The sequence below is a fragment of the Pleurodeles waltl genome, chromosome 1_2 (assembly GCF_031143425.1).
Source record: "Pleurodeles waltl isolate 20211129_DDA chromosome 1_2, aPleWal1.hap1.20221129, whole genome shotgun sequence".
Lineage (NCBI taxonomy): Eukaryota > Metazoa > Chordata > Amphibia > Caudata > Salamandridae > Pleurodeles > Pleurodeles waltl.
Genome location: NC_090437.1, coordinates 681389583 through 681410455, shown reverse-complemented (window position 1 = coordinate 681410455; position 20873 = coordinate 681389583). Strand labels below are relative to the sequence as shown.

At 41.9% G+C, this 20873-nt stretch overlaps 1 protein-coding gene across 3 annotated transcripts in view; it reads right to left on the bottom strand.

Moving 5' to 3' along the window:
* The window catches only part of ARHGAP10 (Rho GTPase activating protein 10), an 849665-nt gene that overhangs the window by 61227 nt on the left and 767565 nt on the right, over positions 1-20873 (bottom strand). The gene's annotated exons all lie outside the window — the stretch shown is intronic.

Here is a 20873-nt window from a genome sequence, read left to right as displayed (position 1 = left end):
ATAATGCACCCATTTAAAAATGTGTCCCCGTGAATGGCCGCCAATGTTCACGAAGTGTACTTATTAATGACTTATTAATATGAAATGTTGAGCTTAGGGGTTATGCATTATGCATTAGCTTTATAAATTGTAGGCCTTAACTTAGTGGAGGTCTTGGCCTAGTTGCACGGCCTCATATCAAGCTCTATTTCTAAACCGATTAATAAAAAGTCTGCTTAGAGGATTAAATTGTGATAGTCCACTGTGCTGACTAAATGTGCTTGTAGCTAAAAGTCTTTCTCATGCGAACCGCTTGCTGGAAGATGCTGTTCTTGTAAAATGTTACATTATAAGTGCAATGTGTGTAAACTGACTTTCTCAGGAGGAGAACAATAGAAACACTGACTGGAGTACAAGCTGCAACAATATTGTTACCTGACAAACCACATGATGACATTACAAGAGGAGCCAATCAGTGACATATGAACCAAGTACTAGTAGAAATTATAGATTTGATATTTTAGTTTTATTGGACAAAGTGCGAACATGCGATCCCTTGACCAATAGGGACTTGGGAAGTAATTTTAGGAAATCCAATTTAGCATTGCATGCCTGTCTGTGCAGCTATAATCTGCATTACCATTGCCTTCTGTTTCAGCTTTTTCTGCTTCAGCTCAATTTATTCACTACAGTACTTTGCATACTCAATCGGCTTTGCGTGCAAATGACTCTTAATCATCTGGCTAATTTCACGTCTCAATCCTTCCACAAATCTGAACACAAAATGAATCATGTCCTTCACCTCAATTGTCTCTGTACCACTGTAATGCTTGAATGCCTGTAACAATCTCTCATAATATGCATGTAACGACTCCTTTGCTTCCTGAGCTGTCATGTCAATTCTCTGCCAATCAATGTTTTTGGGCGAAATTCTCGTTTTCAAAAAGTCAATCACCTTATAGTAATATTTCATTACCTCTGGAGACGGCACACCTGTAATTTTATCTCTCTATGGTTCTCTTGTTGGCAAATCTAAACTCCTCTTACACTCTGTACGCAGATCAGCTGGGACCACTATCTCTAATAAGGTGTTCAAATCCTCCCACAAGGACTTTGCACGTTTTACAAGCCTAACTGTCTGTTAGTACTACTCTACTGGCTTATCTTTCAATTTTGGATAATCATTTGTGAATGATAGAATTTCACTACTGCTCCAAGGGACATGAACAAAATTCCCTCCTGAAATCTCTCTCATTGGTAACATTTTCACTGGACCTTGGTCTTGCGGCACATTTGCAGTCAGCTCCACAGAATCCCTTTTCCTTTTGTCTCTTTTCTTTACCCATCTGCCTTCCCATTTTTCTAATGCTCCCCAAGTCTGGCCACTTTGAGGTAATTCCTTAAGGTGTGCCTTCATTCTGGCAGATTCATGTGTTCAAAATCTTTAGTCTTAAAATTTTATCTGCAGGGAAACATGGTATTTCAGCCCCAGATGAGAGGGAGAGGTCAAGGACGTAATATGAATCGCGGACCAGACTTGGGTACTGTAGTGGTTCAGAATGATGTGCAGGTAATGAAGAAATTGTTGCCTTGTCACACTTGGGGAGCCGTCGGACATTGGAAACAGGAGTGTTCAATGTTTGTGCGGAAAGGTGTTGTTCAGCAAACTAATGATGTCAATTCATTCGATAACATGAGAGGATCGACAATGAGAGGTCCTAATCCAAATTTTCAAAATAATATGAATTAGGTGCAGAATTTCCAACCAATGCAGCAAGTGTAAATGCAATGTGTACAAATGACACAGTTACAGCAAATGCAGTAGCAGGTTCCCATGGTACCTAGACAGCAAATTCAAATACCTCAAGCCCCAATGGAGCAGCAGCAAATGATGCTTTTTCAACAGGTCACAGGTCAGAAGCTTAACCAAAGTAATAAAACAGTACACCAAATTCCCATTATACAGCAAGAATGGAATAAACGATGATTGGGTGAGTGAAAGTTCAGAGGAGGAGCCATGTGTGCTTGCAACCTCCTTAGAAGTAGATCAGAGACGTTCCTATTTGAAGGGAAAAGTCAAGGGTCACAGAGTTTCATTCTTGGTTGACATGGAGCTACACGTTCTACAATAAGATCAGATGAGGTTCCAAACCTGCCCCTTCAGGTAAAACAGTTCAGATTGTAGGGGTAGAAAATCACTATTTAACCAACCCGATTACAGAACCAGTTCAGGGTAAAACTGGCAACTTTCAGGGATTGCACAAATTTGTAGTCTGTGATTCAAGTCCAGTATCCCTACTGGGGAGAGACTTGTGTAAAACAAGATGCTCGATTTCTTGTTCAAATGATGGAATAGAGATTCAAACAAATAACAATGATGAAGACGACCAAGCCCCAGAGACAGAATGTGAGATAATAAATAAGGAATACCCTCTGATTTAATTTTTTCCAGTATTCACAGTGAAGGAGCTTCATCCTGACTTACAGGGAATGGTTAAGGAGCAGGTGTGGGATCTGACAGGAAAAGAGAGAGGTCTGGTAAAGGGAGTTGAGCCAGTTAAATTACTGTAAAGCTGAATGCTATTTTTCCTCAAATTCCCCAGTGCCACATGCCACAAGATGTTCTTCTGAAGGTCGCCTAATTAACTGCAGAATTTGTAAAACAAGGGATTTTGAAACAAGTATTGAGCAGCCCATGTAATTCACCTATAATGAGTTTCAAAAAGCCATGTGGGAAAGTTTGAATTGTCCCAGATCAGAGAAAAATAAATGACATTGTGGTCAAATGTTGTCCTGTGGTGCCAAATCCAGCTGTGATAATATTTCAGATTCCATGTGATGCTGAGTGGGTCACTGTCACTGACTTGTCGCAAGCCTTCTTTTCTGTGTCTCTTCATGAGGACAGCCAATCTCTTTTGTTTCAAATTTTTAGACCGAGTTTACTGCTGGTGTCGAATTCCTCAAGGGTTTTCAGAGTCACCTTCCATATTCAATCAGATCTTGAGAAAGAATTTGGAGTAGTTGGAATTGCCTTTCCAATCGACCTTGAATCAGTACATTGATGACTTGCTGATTGCACCCAAAACAAGGGAACAGTGCAAGTATGACCCAATTGCCTTGCTGAACCATTTGGGTAAGAATGGTCATAAAGTGTCCCCACTTAAACTGCAGTACTGTCAGAAAGAAGTGAAATACTTGGGTCATCAGACTGAGAAGGGATCGAGAAAGATATCCAGAGAAAGGGTTAAAACCATATTGCAGATGATTCCCCCGACCACACAGAGAGGTCAGGATGTTTCTCAGGATGGTAGGCTACTGCCGCCAATAGATTCCCAATTTTTCAGTTATTTTGAGACCATTGCAGAAACTGACTCACAAAGAAGTCACCGATCCCATAGTGTTAGACCAGGCTGGAATGAAAGTTTTTACTGAATTGAGAGAGAGTCTGTGCAAAGCTCCAGCTTTGGATATGCCTGACTACATAAAACCTTTCACACTGTTTTGTCATGAGCATGATGCATTTTCTTTGTCTGTCTTGATGCAGGTCAATGGAGGTGTAAACCACCCACTAGCATATTTTGCAGCTACTTTGGACCCAGTTGCAGCCTTACCAGGTAGTTTCCATGCAGTTGCAGCAGTTGGACAGAGCCTTATACAGCGTGAGAGCATTGTGATGGGATATCCCTTGACTATATTGGTCCCTCACTATTTTGAGATCCTACTTACAAAGATGAAAACCCAATATTTAACAGGTACAAGGTTTACAAGATATGAAATGAGTATTCTAGGGTCACCAAAAGTGTCATTGAAAAGATGTACAGTGCTGAATCCGGCAACCTTACTTCCAAATAAAAATGTTGAAATTAAAAATTGGAAGACATTGAATATGATTGTGTTGAAGTAACTGACTTGTGCACAAAACCAAGACCTGATATTAGAGACACTCTAGTGGAAGAGAATGACCAAATTATCTTTGTTGAAGGTTCTTGTCTAAGAGACAATACAGGGACACTGAGAGCAGGATATGCTGTGTGCACAATTACTGGTATCCTGGAAGATTCTTGGTTCGAGGAGTGTATTCTGCCCAAGTAGCGGAAATGGTAGCCCTTACTAGAGTATGCCATGTTTCTGCTCATCTAAAAGTTACCATCTATATGGATAGCTAGTATGGATTTGGAATATTCCATGATTTTGTCCAGTTGTGGTCACAGAGAGGTTTCCTGACCTCTTCTGGTTCACAAGTGAGAAGGGAAGAGAGAATTCAAGAACTATTGCATGCTATCCAAATGCTTGAAAAGATTGCAGGGGTGAAATGCAGTGCACATCTGAAGTCAAAGGACTTTGTGTCAATGGGAAATGGATATGCGGATCAAGTCGCAAGGTTTTGCGCATTGAACAGTATATCATTCAAAGATAAGTGGGAACTGTTACCTGATGAAGATGAAACATGTCCAAGTTTTACATTAAAAGTAATTGACACGTTGGAGGAATTGAAAATGTTGCAGAATAATGTTAATAGGGAGGAAAAACGTTCATGGAGCAAACTGAAATGTGTACAGTGACAAGATGAACTGTGGGTTTCAGAAGAGGGTCAATTAGTTTTGCCTAATAGTCTGTTGTCTCATATGGCTAGGTATTATCATGGTCAAGCACATGTTGGGAGGGATGCCATGATTCATTTGTTCAAGCACGATTGGTTCAACCCAAGGTTTAGACAAGTAGCTGAAGCAGTTTGCCATTGTTGCGTCATTTGCCAACAAATGAACGCGGGGAAAGGGACAGTGGTTAATTTGAACCACATCGGAAGAGCAGGAGGTCCATTCAGCAGAATACAGATGGATTTTATTGAGATGCCTGTGTGTGGAGGTTTGAGATACGTGTTGGTGATTGTTTGCATCATTAGTCACTGGATTGAAGCTTACCCGACACGGAGAAATGACAGTCACACAGTAGCGAAAGTACTGCTTAGGGAACTGATACCACGTTTCGGGTTTCCGATCTCTTTAGAATCAGATAGGGGAAGTCACTTCAACAATGAAGTAATTAAATTACTGTGTGCAGCATTGAACATTGAGCAGAAGTTGCATGTTAGTTAAGCATCAGGACTAGTGTAACAAACAAATGGTACCTTGAAGTCAAGAGTTGCAAAGATGTGTGTGTCCACAAATCTGAAATGGTCAGACGCACTGCCTTTATTTCTGATGGCAATGAGAAACACATCCGACAGGAAAACAGGATTGTCCCTGCATGAGATCCTTATGGGCTGAGCCATGAGGTTGCCAGCGGTGCCTGCGAATGCACTTGTCAACATTACCAATGATATGATGTTGGACTACTGCAAAGATCTGGCTGATGTGGTTCGCTCTTTCTCTGAGCAGGTGGAAGCCACCACACTGCCACCGATCCATGACCCTGGGCACAATCTGAGGGCTGGTGACTGGGTTGTGGTCCGGAAACAGGTGAGGAAAACCTGTATGGAGCCTCGTTAAAAGGGTCCTTTCAAGGCAGTTCTGACAACTACCACAGTTGTGAAGTGTGCTGAAGTTCCAAACTTAATCCATGCCAGTCACAGGAAGAAAGTGATATGCCCGACTGATGAAGAAGCAGAGTTGTTGAAAGTACCAACAACAGCAAAACAAGTATCAGGGCCGGAAGGAGAACAAAGGGCAACTGAGACCTGATCTGGATGGTTCAGTCACTCCTGTGAGAGACGAAGGAGAAGACCTCCATGAGGGTGACGGTAAGCCTATCTTAAATGAGGCAGCAGGAGAGCCTAGTCAAATGAGGGCTTTCCCAGAAACAGACACTTTTGAGAGACAAACAGACCAATTGCCAGACCCCGAGGGGGAAGGAGTTGAGGCAGATCAAAGTCACTGTGATCTGACTCCTGAACCAGTTGCAGGTCCATCAAGAGAAGACACCGTAGAACAAGGAGATGTTTCAAGTTCAACACTAAAAAGAACATTGACCAAGGGTCCACTGAAAGGAGATAAGTGGCCAGAGTTACAAGCAAAGAGAAAGGAAGTAGTTGGTGAAACAATAATTGAAGATGAGGTAGCTACAACAAGGAGAGAAGATCTAAGTGAAGGAGAACTGAATGGTGATCGAAAGTTGAAAAGAAAGAAAACAGTAAGTCGAAGATACGCAGGTCCTGAATGGGCGTATGCAAGTACATGTATATGGCAGAAAGCATTTTAGTTTTTTTGTTTTGATAGTCATTCCAGGTCAATATTTTGGCACTTAAAGAAAACTGATGGACTGAACTGTTGGGAAAATAGTTTAGAGAAAAAGACTGTTGAAAGTAACCGGAAAAGACTGATAACCTGAATTGACTTTTTGAAACCTGATTTTGACAAGCTGCTTACCGATTTTTGACAAAGGATCCTGGAAGTGAGACTGAAGCTGTAAATAACTGCTGAAAGAAGATTTTAGTTTTTTTGATTTTTGCTGCCCTTTTTCTAAATTTCTGTTCTGATTTCTGATTCTTTACAGATCATGAGTAGCATTAGCCAGCAGGGGAGGAACAATAGGTACTGTAAATATATGAGTATTGGCTTGGCGACTGAATGTGGGATATTGTTTGTGGGAATGGCTGTTCTTGATAAGAGCAAAGCTAACCATACTTCTGCTTTTGAAACAACTACTGCACTAACAGCAATAGAGAAGTTTAGGTTAGATGAAAAGTACTTGCACGAGGGTACTAATGCACAAGGGGAACTTTCTTCTAATGTTTTCTATCGCTTGCTGAGTATGTTGAGACAATGGATGTGAAGAATTGTCATGTGTGTACGCAGATTCCTTCATCAGTCAAAGAAGGAGTTACTTATCACGGATTGCCTCTCACTTATGGGATAAGTTGTAGTCTGTTGCTAACAAGGTTCTATAATCAAGAGTAGATTTAGTACTTTTACTCTAACCATGATGTGGTGTTTTCGTTTGTCCCTATAATTAAGTATTTCAGTAGAGTAGCTAAGGAAAATGACATAGTATTAGTTTGAGGTTACTTTGAACCTACATTAACATTTGGCACGGCTTATTCACACCGCAAAAACTTGACATGCTTGCTTACACCTCTAGAGAAGAGCTTCTTGGATCACACAGATGACAGGAGAAAGGCATTGAAGAAAAAGTTAGAAAAAGGCTTAGAGAAAAGGACTTACAAGAATGATTATGCTTTTAGTGCAATTAAAACCCAAAGGAAATTAGCTCTAGATGCGCAACACGTAGGGAAACTTTGTATATATAAATGACGCTTTATTTGTCAGAACGAGTGAATGTAGACGTGTTTTTGTTTCAGAGTAAATGGACATGTATGTTGAATGGGAAGGATCCAGCAATTCCTGGGATATATTACATCTGTGCTCCTAATGCTTATTACCGTCTTCCAAGAGGATGGTATGGGACATGTTATTTGGGAATAGTTTTGCCAAAGATTGTTCACATGGATGATTTAAAGAAGTTTCCAAAAGTGACTGAATTACATCATATGAGACAGAGGAGAGAGTCGCCTTCTAGTATAGTGGGAGATATATTTGGAGCAATAATTCCTTCAGAGGAAGTTGTTCTGAATTCGATAAAGATTCAGAAGTTGTCTACTATTGTAGATAACATGCTGGCAAACTTTTCAGGAGCCATACTCCTGATAGATACTGAATTAGCTGCTGAAAGAGCTATGACTCTTCAAAATCGCCTTGCTTTAGACATTCTTTTAGTGAAGGATGGCAGAGTTTGTAGAATGCTTAATTCTAGGCATTGTTGTTCGTTCATTCCTGATAATAGTAAAGAAATTAGGAGCTTATTTACTAATCTGTCTAATGAAAGTGCTGATTTGAAAGAATTGAAAGAACCAGGCGTTTGGGAGAAAGTTGGTAAAGGTTTTGCTTCAGTGGGAAATTGGCTCAGCAACATTGGGAAAGGGATCTTATTGAAAATTATATAGGGGATGTTAATTATCATGGTTTCCCTAATTGGAATATGTGGAATATGTAAATTGTATAAAAGAATACAATTGAAAAAGACAAAGAATAATCAGAGGAGGGAATAAAAGAAAAGGGAAAAATTGTTTAGGGAAATTTCGAAAAGGGAACAAAGATTTGAAGGGATTGAAATGACAGAATTTTAGCCGATGCAAAAATTTGTGTGAGTGGTAGTTTAATGTGATGACACATTTAGTCATCAGAGGAGGGATTGCTAAAGCAGATGTTCTAATAAAAAAATATTAATGAATATTCATGTATTGAGTATTGGATTTGCGTAGAAAATTTATTAATATAGTGAAAAATAATGGACGCATTTGTAAATGTGTCCACGGGAGTGGCCGCCAATGTTCACTAAGTGTACCTAATAATAGCTTATTAATATGAAATGTTGAGCTTATGTTTGATTAATGTAGTAATATGTCATATTAGGGGTTATGCATTATGTAGTAGCTACATTAATTGTAGGCCTTAACTTAGCGAAAGTCTTGACCTAGTTGCACGGCCTCATGTGAAGCTGTATTTCTAAATAGATTAATAAAACATCTGCTTAGAGGATTAAATTGTGATATTCCACTGTGCTGACTAAATGTGCTTGTAGCTAAAAGTATTTCTCATGAGAACCGCTTGCTAGAAGATGCCGTTCTTGTAAAATGTAACATTATAAGTGAAATGTGGATAAGCCTGACTTTCTCAGGAAGAGGACAATAGAAACACTGACTGGAGTACAAGCTGCAACAATAGTGTTACCTGACGAGACAGATGATGAGGACATTACAAGAGGTGCCAATCAGCGACATGTGAACAGAGTACTAGTAGATATTGTAAATTTGATATTTTAGTTTTATTGGACAAAGTGCAAACATGTGATCAAGAGGGACTTGGGAAGTAATTTTAGGAAATCTAACTTAGCCGGACTGCACCAAGAGGAGATGTGCCATTCTACCCATTCTTCTCGAGGGTTTACCTTTATTCTTTCGAACTGCTTAAAGACTTCGCGCTATCCTGAACTTTGATGCTGAATCCTGATGCCTTGCTGACCAAACTGATGTCCTGATGACAAAGACTATCTTAGCTTGCCGATCCAATTGAGGAGAGGTATACTGTTACGCATGTGTTTTGTTATGCCTATTTGAGTTTTCTTTCTAGGTACCAACCGCACTATTTTGATAGAGCCATAGATAAAGGTTTTCAAAATTTGTGTTGACTAAAATGGTTTGCATGAAGCCCAACATGCTAATGCTAATCTGGTGTTAGATAAGGATCCTCACTAATGAAAGTCTGCTATAGAAAGTAAATATTGTTTGCACAATTGTTCTTGTTATTAATTTGCATCGTAACCCTAGAATGTGTAATTGTTCAATCTTTGATTAGATTACGTTTCTTTCGCCGCTCTGGGCAGCCAGTAATGTTTCTGTATGTTTATAATTTGATTTTGAGATGATCTTATGTGACATTACCATTGTTAATATGGGGAAATAAATATTTTAACTTTTACTAAAAGGTGTGGTTATTCATGACTGAAAGGTCATTGTGTGTGATAATTACTGGCGGCTCCAATTGATTACTAATGCTATTGATTATTATTGATTAATTATTGATCTGCATGTACTGAATCTATGGTGGGAACATCTTAAATGCGGGTTCATCAACCTATTTGCGCTCCCTTGTAAGTTTACTTATTGAGGTCTGACGCGCTAACACATACATTTTTGGCACATTTCCAGGTCTACCACTTCTGGTAAATCTGGAAATGTGTCAAAAGCCATGGATGTTGAATGGGAACATCCACACAACACCCATGTAAATGCCTCCCTTGTGCAAAGTAATCCAATGCAGTGATTTGCACTGTGTTGCATTACTCAACATTTTTGAAGTCACTCAGGGCCATGCAAGGTGGCCTTGTATGGCTTCATAAATCTCAATTTTTCAGCTGTGTCGCTCTCGCACCACGTTGTGTGGTGGAAGAGCGACACAAAGGGGCTCATAAATATGCCCCTAAGCACTGCTGAAGTTTTGAGGCTATCCACCAGACCTGAGGGTATCAGTTGTCTGCATGTTGATTTGTACCAAGTGAATCTTATACCTGTGTGCATGCTTGACATACAGAAAAGTAAGCCTCATTGTAAAGGTGTCTTTTCTTAGTAAAAGCAACATCGAACACACAATAAACAAATGCTTTAGGGAACAAAAAGATGTTTATGAGGGGGATCCCCAGATAAATATAAGAAAGTGCTCCCTCAGACATCGAGAAGGAGACTTAAATGAACCCTACTAAAGGTGTGGCACATCAACTGGGATAAAGAAAATTATATAGAGCTTCTAGGTAAATGCTATAAAATGACAGGTATTCACAAAGAGCCCAAAAGAAAGGGCATTCACAGAGAGGAATAAGTGCTCCCACAAGCAGACGGGAGCCCCAAAATTCTGGAGGTAATTGGAGAAAACCCACCTCCAACTGAAACGATTAGACTGGGAGCGGGCCAAATACGCTATAGCACGGCTCAAGCATAAATATTATATTGGGGGCAATCGATGCGGGAAGCTTCTTGCCCACAAGCTACGGGTGCAATGTCATGTAGCACCATCAAGATGGTGCGCTCCTCCTCTCGGGGAGAGGCGTGCACCGACATGCAAACAGCAGAAGTGTTCTCTGAATTTTACAGGGAGTTATATGCGGTAGATACCGCTATCACCCTTGATCCCTCTGCATACCTCACTGATTGCGCAATTACTACACTCTTGGAGAGCGATGCAGCTCTACTCGACAAACCAATCCAGATAGAGGAAGTGATCTCAGCCATTTCCCACCTCAAGACAAGGAAGTCGCCGGATCCAGATGGCTTCACCCACCTCTTTTATAAAACGCTCTGCCCTGAACTGGCCCCAGCACTCACCCGACTCTAACTCCTTCACAGAGACCAACGCCCTTGCACCCAGCATGCTAGATGCGATTATCACTGTAATCCACAAGCCAGGAAAGGACCCGGAGGAGTGTGGCTTGTATCGGCCTATTTCCCTTTTAAACATAGATGCCAAGCTGTCCACTGGCATCTTGGCACAACACCTCAACCCCTACATGCCCGGGTTGGTCAACCTGGACCAGGTGGGTTTCATACCTCATCGACAGTGCGGAGTCAACATGAAGCGACTTTTACATCTCATAGACAAAACGCACAGATCGCGTAGGGAGGCACTCCTCCTTACTATTGACGCAGAGAAGGCGTTTGATAGGATGCACCGGCCCTATCTCTTCCAGGTGTTGGAGCACTTTGGGGATGGACCGATCTTTCTGAAGTGGATAAAATGTGTTTATCAAGAACCTACGGCGGCGGTTCGAGTCAATGGCACACTGTCTTCGCCATTCCCGATCCAGCGTGGAACAAGACAGGGCTGTCCACTCTCCCTGCTTCTATTAGCTCTTTACATGGAGCCTTTAGCACGGAGATTGTGGGCCAGTCCCCTAATAACAGGCATTCAATTTGGGAGTGACCACCTTATTAGCCTCTATGCAGAAAATGTGATCCTTTCTCTGTCAGAACCCATGGTGTCACTTCCAGCGCTTACTGATGCTTTGCACACATTCGGTTCCACTTCAGGTTTTAAAGTGAATGCACAAACATCGCAAATTCTAAACTTGTCGGTCCCTCCTGCGCACGAGGCAGAATTACACTCTAAATACCCCTTTGTTTGGACATCTTCGCATGTCCCATACCTGGGCATTGATCTAGCTACGACAAACACGAAAACAGCCCACAAGAATTACGCTGCCATCTCCAATGCTGTAATAAAGGACTTGGAGGTTTGGGGTAAACAAACTCTCCTGGTTAGGCAGAGATGCTGCAATAAAAATGACAATCCTATGGCGCATACTCTACCTATTCCAAACACTCCCCCTTTCCCCGCCAGCTAGAACCATAGCTACACTTCAGTCGGCGTTACTAAAATTCATATGGAACCGGAAACCTGCACGCATTTTGCATGGCACACTGTACCTTCCTAAGATAGAGAGGGCTGGCGATTCCGTGCCTCTTGAAATACAATCAGGTGGCTCAGTTGTGCTTTTTGCTGGAGTGGAATCGCCCGCTCACTGAGAAACACTGGTGTTTCATGGACCAAGCTGTCGTGGGGTCTCATATATGGAAGGAGCCCTGGCTGCAGCGTAGGCACAGAGCTGTAGGGATGTACTCTTCCCCTATCACTAACACAACCTTCAGGGTCTGGGTCTCGGTGGTGACCAGAAATGGTCGAACGACCTTTCCCTCCCCTATGAATCTGATTTGCATGAATCCCGACTTCGCCCCCAGCCTGAAATCTGAGGGCTTTCAGCAATGGCATGAGGGGGGATGCAAGAGAGTGGGGAGCCTATTCGACGCAGAAGGAATTATACCCTTCGACCGCCTAAAAGAAGCATGTGGGCTCACAGAGACAGATAAGTTGACATATTACCAGGCTAGACACTGGGTGCTCCAGCCAACGGTCATGTCACTAGTAGCGAGAACACTCACAGCATTCGAGAAGTGGTTATTGATCAAAAAAGATGACAAGCCGCTGATTTCCAAGATCTATCAGCACCTCCAAGCTGCCACATCACTTCCTAAAACTAAGGGTCAAAAGAGGTGGGAGGCCGAGTTGGGGAGGGGACCTGATGGAAGAGGAATGGGAAGGAATCCACTACAGGGCACACCACACAGCTCACAACATATCAGGTGCTGAAACAGCCTATAAAATACCAACATATTGGTACTACACCCCGGCGAGAATACACACCTGGGATTCCACTAAAACTGAGCTCTGTTGGAGGGGGTGCGGAAGCACGGGCACACTCCTACCCTTGCTTTAGCACTGTCCCAAACTGAAACGATACTGGAGTAGCATCCTAGATGAAATCGATAGAGTATTCCACACAGAAATTCTCAGATTCCCTACTTACACTATCCAGGGCTTACCAAACCCTCTCACATTCCCCCTCTGATCCTTACGAGGACGGCAAATTGCCCTCGCCCTCAACGTGGCTCACTAGACGATACTAGCTCTGTGGGACACGGACAAGATTCCGAGCTACACATCATGGCTCCATAGACTATGGTTCATTTTAGTGATGGAAAAGCTATCGCTGGCAGCGGAAAGGCGAGCAGACGAAGTTGTCACACTATGGGAACCCTTTATACAGATTTTGTCTGCTGAATTCAATGAACTCACTTGCCCTACAAATCTTAAGACCATCTGCCTGCTGAAAGACAAGTGATGCCCCCAAGCACAGTCAGAACCACCTGTCTGGCTTCTGGGTCCTAGAGGGAATTGGATAGCTACCTTCAGTGTCTGTGGGGGAAGGAGACAGAGGGAAGCTTGATGTAACGGCAGGGGGCAGCTACTTCATTTCCACCAGTTGTTTTTGGTTGACTGTTGATTGTTTGGTAATACTGCTTATGGGACACTGGCTATAACAGCACTCTCTGTTGCAATCTTCAGTAAATTGCTTGGTAGGGGAGTGTTATCAATACTGCCGGCCTGTTAGGTTGTAGGCATATAGCTGTGTTCCCCTTTTTTCTTGCTTTTTTTACAAAAAATATCAATAAACAGAGTTGATCCAAATGGTAGCCTAAATCTTTGAATTACACACAGCTATACACAATTACACTAACATCACGGATTAAGTGATTTGCTCAGAACTCCACAATTTTCAGTCATGAACGAAGCTGGATTCAAAGCTAGGTTCACAGGTTGACTAATCATTTTACAGGAGTCGCTCCTTAATTACATTTAACATTTCTGTCTGACGTTTAAGGTTCAGGTTTGTCTATATGCATATACACTATGGGTTGAAGTGTAACATGGTAGTAGTTAACATAAATATTTATATATTTCTCAACAACATAATGGTTTATTAATAGTGATTTATCTCCAGTGTACCCATCAGGGTGGAAAAGAGATTGTGGTCCAGGTGATGACTACGTCTCTTTTTTTTACTGTGGTGTTAATATAGAATAGTATACACAGGGTTGCTGAATTGGTTTTTTTCCCCAGTCTTTGGCCTTTCAGTGCTTTCTTGACATGGCTATGCGCATATGTGACATGAAAGTGCTGGTATTGCAAATTACAACTAGTAAAGCCAGTTTCTGATTGTGAGCTGCAGCTTAAATATCTTTAAAAATACAGACACATGACTAGGCCATGCATGCACTCAGTCACATTATCTTCTTGTCCAAACGAGATGGCTGGCTAAAAATGCTGCAGCAGAAATGCATCAAGGCAAATAATGTTGTCAGCAATGTTTTTGAAGGGGCTGAAGCTGTGCATCCACAGCACAAGACACTGCTGCAGTATTAGATTGAGAGATTTGAAAATAACCAGAGGGAGACCCGGACATGTACGTGGAAAGATGTGAGAATGCCCATGAACCTGCTTCTCCCTCACACAGGGATCCTGTACCTCTAGCTGGTGGACAGCATCTGCACCACCAGGTGTTCCTCCACCTGAACAGATGCCCAACAATCTCTCGCAGGAAGAACACAGGAATAGCCAGCATTCTAGGGGTATGCTTAGATCTTTTGTCTGCTGAAGCAACCATGATTGAAGCCTGAGGCTGCTGAAGATAATCCCTCCTCAAGTTCACCTGCTCTCACAGACTTTATTCTTCACACATCCATCAATTCCATTTAGGGTTTGCCTGCTCCAAACAAGCCTGGAGAGGCTGTAGCAAAAGGATTGACAGCTGGACCACAAGTGGATGACTGTGTTGTTCATAATGGCCCGAAGAAGCAGCGGACTGGTATGAGTTATATCCACTGACTGCAGTATTCAGAGTGACAGCAGCAGGAGTTGACAGTATATAATAACAGCAGCACTCGCTTGCAGTGACAAGAGCATGAGTTGCAGGGTATGGCAATGTTGAGACCTGCAGGTGCTGAAAGCAAGACTTAGTGACAGCAGCAAGGCTGCAGGATATGAAAAAGTAGAAGTTGGAGTAACAGCAGGACTCAATGTGACCACTTCAGAAGTTTCAGGATATTTCAGAAGCATCTCTAACAGCATCTTAAGTAAATGAGTGTGTCTACATTACTATCAGAATGCCACCTCGGTGAGAGCGGTAGTAGCACACACACTTTAACCAACATACCCATTTCAAAGGATTTAGCACCTGCTCCTAAGAAGTGTGTGTAAGCTACATCCTCTGCCTTACAGGTTCTGTCAGCGATAAAGGTTTATACTGTAGCTGTCATAATGTGTCTGTTCTAAATGGATGTTGAGATTGCACTGCTGCTACCTGCTGCGAGCAAAGGAAGCATAGTGGTGCTGTTAAGGAGTACCTGTTCTGTGAGGAAAGAAAACTTGCACTGTAGGGGCTTGATATTTAGTGAAGCTTACATTGCTGCTGCCCAGGCCATGCAGATTCTGTAAGAAAGGGACGCTTGCACTGCTGTCACCTAAGTTGCACCTGTTCTAGAAGTAAGTAAAGCTTGCACTGCTGCTGTCCCATCTGCTCCTGTTCTGTGAGAGAGGGACACGTTTCTACTCATGCTTGTCTGCTACCTGCTCCACAGGGAAGCTTTCACAACAGCTGTCCTTTTTGTACTTCCTCTCTTTGACACTATCTTGTGCTGCTCCTACTCCTGCTGCCACGTGCCCAGTACATATTCTTTGTGCTAGGGATGCTGCCAATGTCATGATGTCCTCCGGCATGTATTAGTGATCATTCTAATATACCTTTACAGAAGCGAAAAAAGTTGGTTTGTCAATATTTTATTTTATACATGATCAGATTAAAAAGACCAACTCACCAACATATGTGAAAGGTTAAAGCTTGATGCCACATGTGCAAGAGTTTCAAAAAGTAACTATACCATCTTCTACAGTTCTAAAACAGTAGAGTTATCCAAAATGTTTCTTTGTATCTGAAACATACACCACCAGCAGTGGCACTGCCCACTCACAAGGTGACAGCCAGATGTCTGGAGAAAAACAGAGCAAAAGTAAAAGGCAAAATGTGAATTAAGGTTTGCCTTAGTATCATTGCCAGCTGCTTGTTCACACATCACTCATTGTGCCTTCTCCTATTGGACACACTTTCTGTCCTCTTTCCCATATCAGTCATGTTTGCCTCTCATTTCTTTTTCCTCTCTTCCCTCCATATTTTCTCACACTTGCTCTCTCTTCTCTGTCACTACTCTCTATCTGTCTCTCCCTTTCTCTACAATATATTTTCTCAATCCCTTCTCTCCAACTCCCACCCTCTCTCCCACCTTTTCCTCCAGACTCCCTGTCGGAGATAGACCATGTCAGAGACTAGCCTTGGTGTGAGGCCTATGGTACTCATACAGATTAGAAGCTGGTCACCAGTATTTCACTCCTTGCAGAATATTTTACAGTGTATTAATGAATATTTGAAAGAGCTCAACTCTGCCTGTGAATTGGCTCAACACAATCTATTAACCAACACAACTCATGCTGTGCAGGGGCTGAACTCTATGTATACAGTGACTCTGCTCAGGTTCAATGCAAGAAATAAACTGTCTGTAAAGAAACTCACCAGAATATCTGCAGTAGCTCAACTCCATTGGTGTATAAACTCTGCTGTACCTATGCAGGGGTTCAGCAATATGTATGCAGGGACTTAGCTGTAGTGTCGAGAGATGCTGACTTTGGAACTGGGGAACAAGGTTTAAGCCTTGGCGTCAGCTTAACCTTGTGCGATCCTGGGCAAATCACTTAGGCCTGATTTAGATTTCAGTGGACTGGTTACTCCGTCACAACGGTGACGGGTATCTCATCCACTGAAACATAAATCCCTAAGGAAATAATGCCACTGAAATCTAAATCAGGCCCTTAATCTCCCTGTGCCTAAAATAAATTGATCTTGTGTAATGTAACTGGTGCTTATGTAAAGTGCCACATTACCTTCAGGTCAAGTTTGTGATATATAACAATGCAAAAAAAAATCAACTCAATCTGTGAATGAGCTCTGCTATACAAGAGGATGATGTCTGTTTATGACAAGAGTCTCACTCGCTCTGCATGTGCAGGAACTAGTTTTCTCAGTGCAGGAACTCATTTATGTGTTCTAGGTATTCAGCCGCATATCAAGAAGTGCAACTAACTTCAGTTTTGGGTTCCTCTACTTAATCAAACAAGCCCTGAAATATGGTTCTTGATCCAAGGCAGTCTTGACTCTTTGATTGTTACGTTGCACAGAAACACTCTAGATCCGTCATGCTTTGGCTAAGTACACCTTGTCAAGTTCTAACTAGGGGCCCTAGAGGTAATCTGGGGGAAAAATCAGATTTTCATAGGAATAATGCTTGAAGGGCCAGACCAGTGAGTAATGATGGTTTGGAGAAATTTCAGATAGGACATTTTATTCATTTGTCTTTTGGAAAATAAATACTGCCTGAGAATGTGTAATTCTCCAAACTCCTAGCGGCACACTGTGCCATTGGAGCATCATTTTGTTTTTTTACACTCAGGTGGCGCAGTGTGCCAGCCCATATTTACAAGGCCACACAAAGCCAACGTGTGTCACATTTTATGGCCTTTTAAATATGGATCCCTTTCACACATAACACTTTGTGAAAGGGGCGTTCCATGGGTGTTGCTTGGGGTGTTCCCACGCAACACCCAAGGATCCCAAAGGAATCTGATGAATTCCCAGATTTACAAGTCTGGGAATGCGTTAGTTTCCCATGGCACCTGAGGGGTGGCATACGAATGATGCAACAGGGAGAAATATATTCAATTTGCAGCACACATAGAAAGAGGAAAACACGTCTTGTGATTGTTTTTGTGCAGGAAGGTGAGCATTCCTGCAAAAAAACACAGGCATCCATGCACCATGGTGCAAATGTGCCTGCGCTGGTGCTAGGCAACAATTTGTGCACTGGCACAGGGGGAGAGAACAGAAATGCGAATTTCTGCCCTTTCCCAGTGGCACAGGGTGGTGCAGCAAGGCACTTGCTACGCCACCCTGCTTCATGGGCCTCGTAAATGAGGCCCTACATTTGGCGGTCTCAGGCTACCTCATTGCTTTGATTGGGAATATGGTTGTTTTAATATATTTGCTGAGAAGTCATCCCTACTAAACCTCTGTGAATCCCTCGTCTATGTAAAATGTGAACTCCTGTCTCTGGCACCAAGTTGAGCTTTAAAATCCCCTCTTTACGCAAAGGGGAGGTATTTGGGGAGACTGTGTCTCAGAAGAAGGTGCATTAACGTATAGGAATACAGTTGCTGGTTTGAAGTTGACATAGGGTAGTAGATGGCAGGGGCAGCATCAGTTGACTGCAAAAGAGGGTGAGCTTGAGAGACAGCAAGGACCAGAACTTGCACACCCAGGGTGTGTTTCAATTGTGCCTTTGAAATGTGTCTGTGCGCTAGATTTGGAGCTGTGCACCATGTTTCCCAAACACTAACTTCTACTTGCAGAGATGGTAAGGAGGGCCAATAGGTATGCCACACAAGGGCAGTGCGTTTGGGGCACACCATGTTGCAGCAGAACGTTTTGGTGTGTGCAGTGGCAGGTGCCATCTATGCACAGTGATATGCTGATCCTCTCTGTCAGTCTGTTACATGCACAGCTGCCGAATACCCAGGGCAAGAGGCACACACAGAGTTTTGTGAGGTGGACTGTGAGAGGCCAGCAGCCTGCAACAAGGCACAGTGGAATATTGCACCCTGCTGTGTCCCTAATGTGGTGCACCCCTGACGCTCTACCCAAACTAAGCTACATAGCAATTATGAAGAAGAGGAACAGAATGACGGGAGGATCTTCTCTACAGCTTGTGTATGGACTGTTAGAGTAAAATAAATGACTGTTAAAGTAACTGTGTGATATAACATTATTGTCAAGCCATCATTCTGATAGAAATACTGCCTGATAAGCTATGGGTGGTCTTCTTTCTGGGATAGAATAGGCAGCAAGGAGCATTTTAATCAGAGACTGCCTGAAAAGTCTGTGGCCCCACTCATAAGTGCTGGTGCCACCTACCATCCATCACCAACAAAGTAACTGTTGCCCAGACCTCTATTTGCCATATTACTTTGCACACTCTTAGGACCATATTTACTAAGGACTTGTGTTGGCCTTGTGTGACGCAAGGGCAACATAAGTCATTCCAAGGCAACACAAGTCCTTTAATGGTATTAACTAAGCCATGCAAAGACACCTTGCATGGCTGTGTGTGGTTTAGTGAAACCAAAGTAACACGTTCCATGGATGGGATATGGGCTTTCCCATGCATCCATCCATGGATTTTGACCCAATCCCAGATTTACAAAGGTCTGTAAGCCAGGATTGCTCCAAGATGGAGCCTCTCCCTGAGATAGGCTTGAGAAGAAATACGTTTGTTTTTCCTTGTTACTTCCTCTTTGTATATGTTCTGCATTATGCAGCATAGAAATAAAGAGGAAATGCTTTTAAGGATTAGCAGAAACGTCCCATAATTTTGTAAATACGGTACATTTCTGATCTGTCCCTTTCATGCAACACAAAGCAGATAGTTGCCTTGCTGCGCTCCATGAAATAAATTTGCCTATTTTTTTTTTTTTTTGCCAGAATTTGAATTTTTAGAACCAAAACCACAAGCACCTCAATTTGGAGCCTATTAATTAAGCCCAGAACAGAGAATCATTTAGGAAAAAAGTCCCATCCTCCTCAGACCAAAGGGTGTGTGGAGGAAAAGTGTACTAGATCATAACTTAAGAAGCACAAAGAAAGTCTTTGAAACATAATAGATCACAGTTTTCTGGGAAATGGTAAAGGCCCACTGCAAGAAAAACAATGTTATGAGTTCTAAAGATGATCACTCTCGAGGTAATTCCTCTTTTTCTAACTAACTTAGATCAAAATAATCAAAACAAAAACCGCTGCACTAATCACTTTTTTTCAAATATATTTTCAAGTATATGTAATGAGATCTGTAGCAATTACAAAAACACGTTTTCTCCAACAAAATTTGCCTCTTTTAAATACACAAACCTATCAGTAACACTAAGCATTTATTATGACTATAGTTTAGTATTCTTAAATATACATTAACTTAATTCTTGGGATCTTTATAACCTGAACTGTTATGTCACACTTCCACAATCATCCCCATTTATTCTCCTAATTAAACGTTTTTACAGAGAAGGATCTTGAACCAGTGAAAAAAATACATGTCTTTACAATTTGTTAAACTGTTCGTCCTTATCCAGTTAACCAAGACAAAAAGGCTGACGCACATTTCGGTAGTAATTCAATAAAAGTGACCAACATCCTCAGGACTCGCATATACAAAATACCACAAAAAACAGGAGGCTTTCAGGTCATATAACCAGATGACCTTCTCAAGTGTTGAACTTTTTTCTATCTCAACTTACAGAAATAATTTTAGCAAGATATTTCAAAAGTATTTTCTTCTTTATGAAAGAACATATGCAACGTCCATACTTTCTAGATGTCCCACCAACCTGATCTTAATTAATCACTGAAAGTTATAACATCCATATATTCATTTATTTTTTTATTTTTACAGATGCTCAAATAGTCATACACATTGATATCAGGGGAGTAGCTTCACTGGGATGTTTGTGGTGTTACATTCCCCTAACAAATGTATTCTGTAGCAAATAGTTGGATACAGGTGCTTTCAGTCTGGTACGTGTCTATTGGATTTCAGGTAGGATTTTTACTTGCACAGACAGACTAAAACACACACAAACTCTCACTCTTCTCTGTTTTGAAGTTCTGAAAAAATGTGGGTTATTTTACAAAATATTTTGTTTTAAGTATCACTAACAATCCACACTGCTCTTCCTTACTAGTGCCTCTTAAGCACCCCTTGTGCCCTGCTTCACAGATAATGTACGTTGAGAAGATATGCCAGTGTGATTGTTGGGAAATCTAAAGCTCGCTCCCCCAACTCCCCCAAATCTTACTGACCA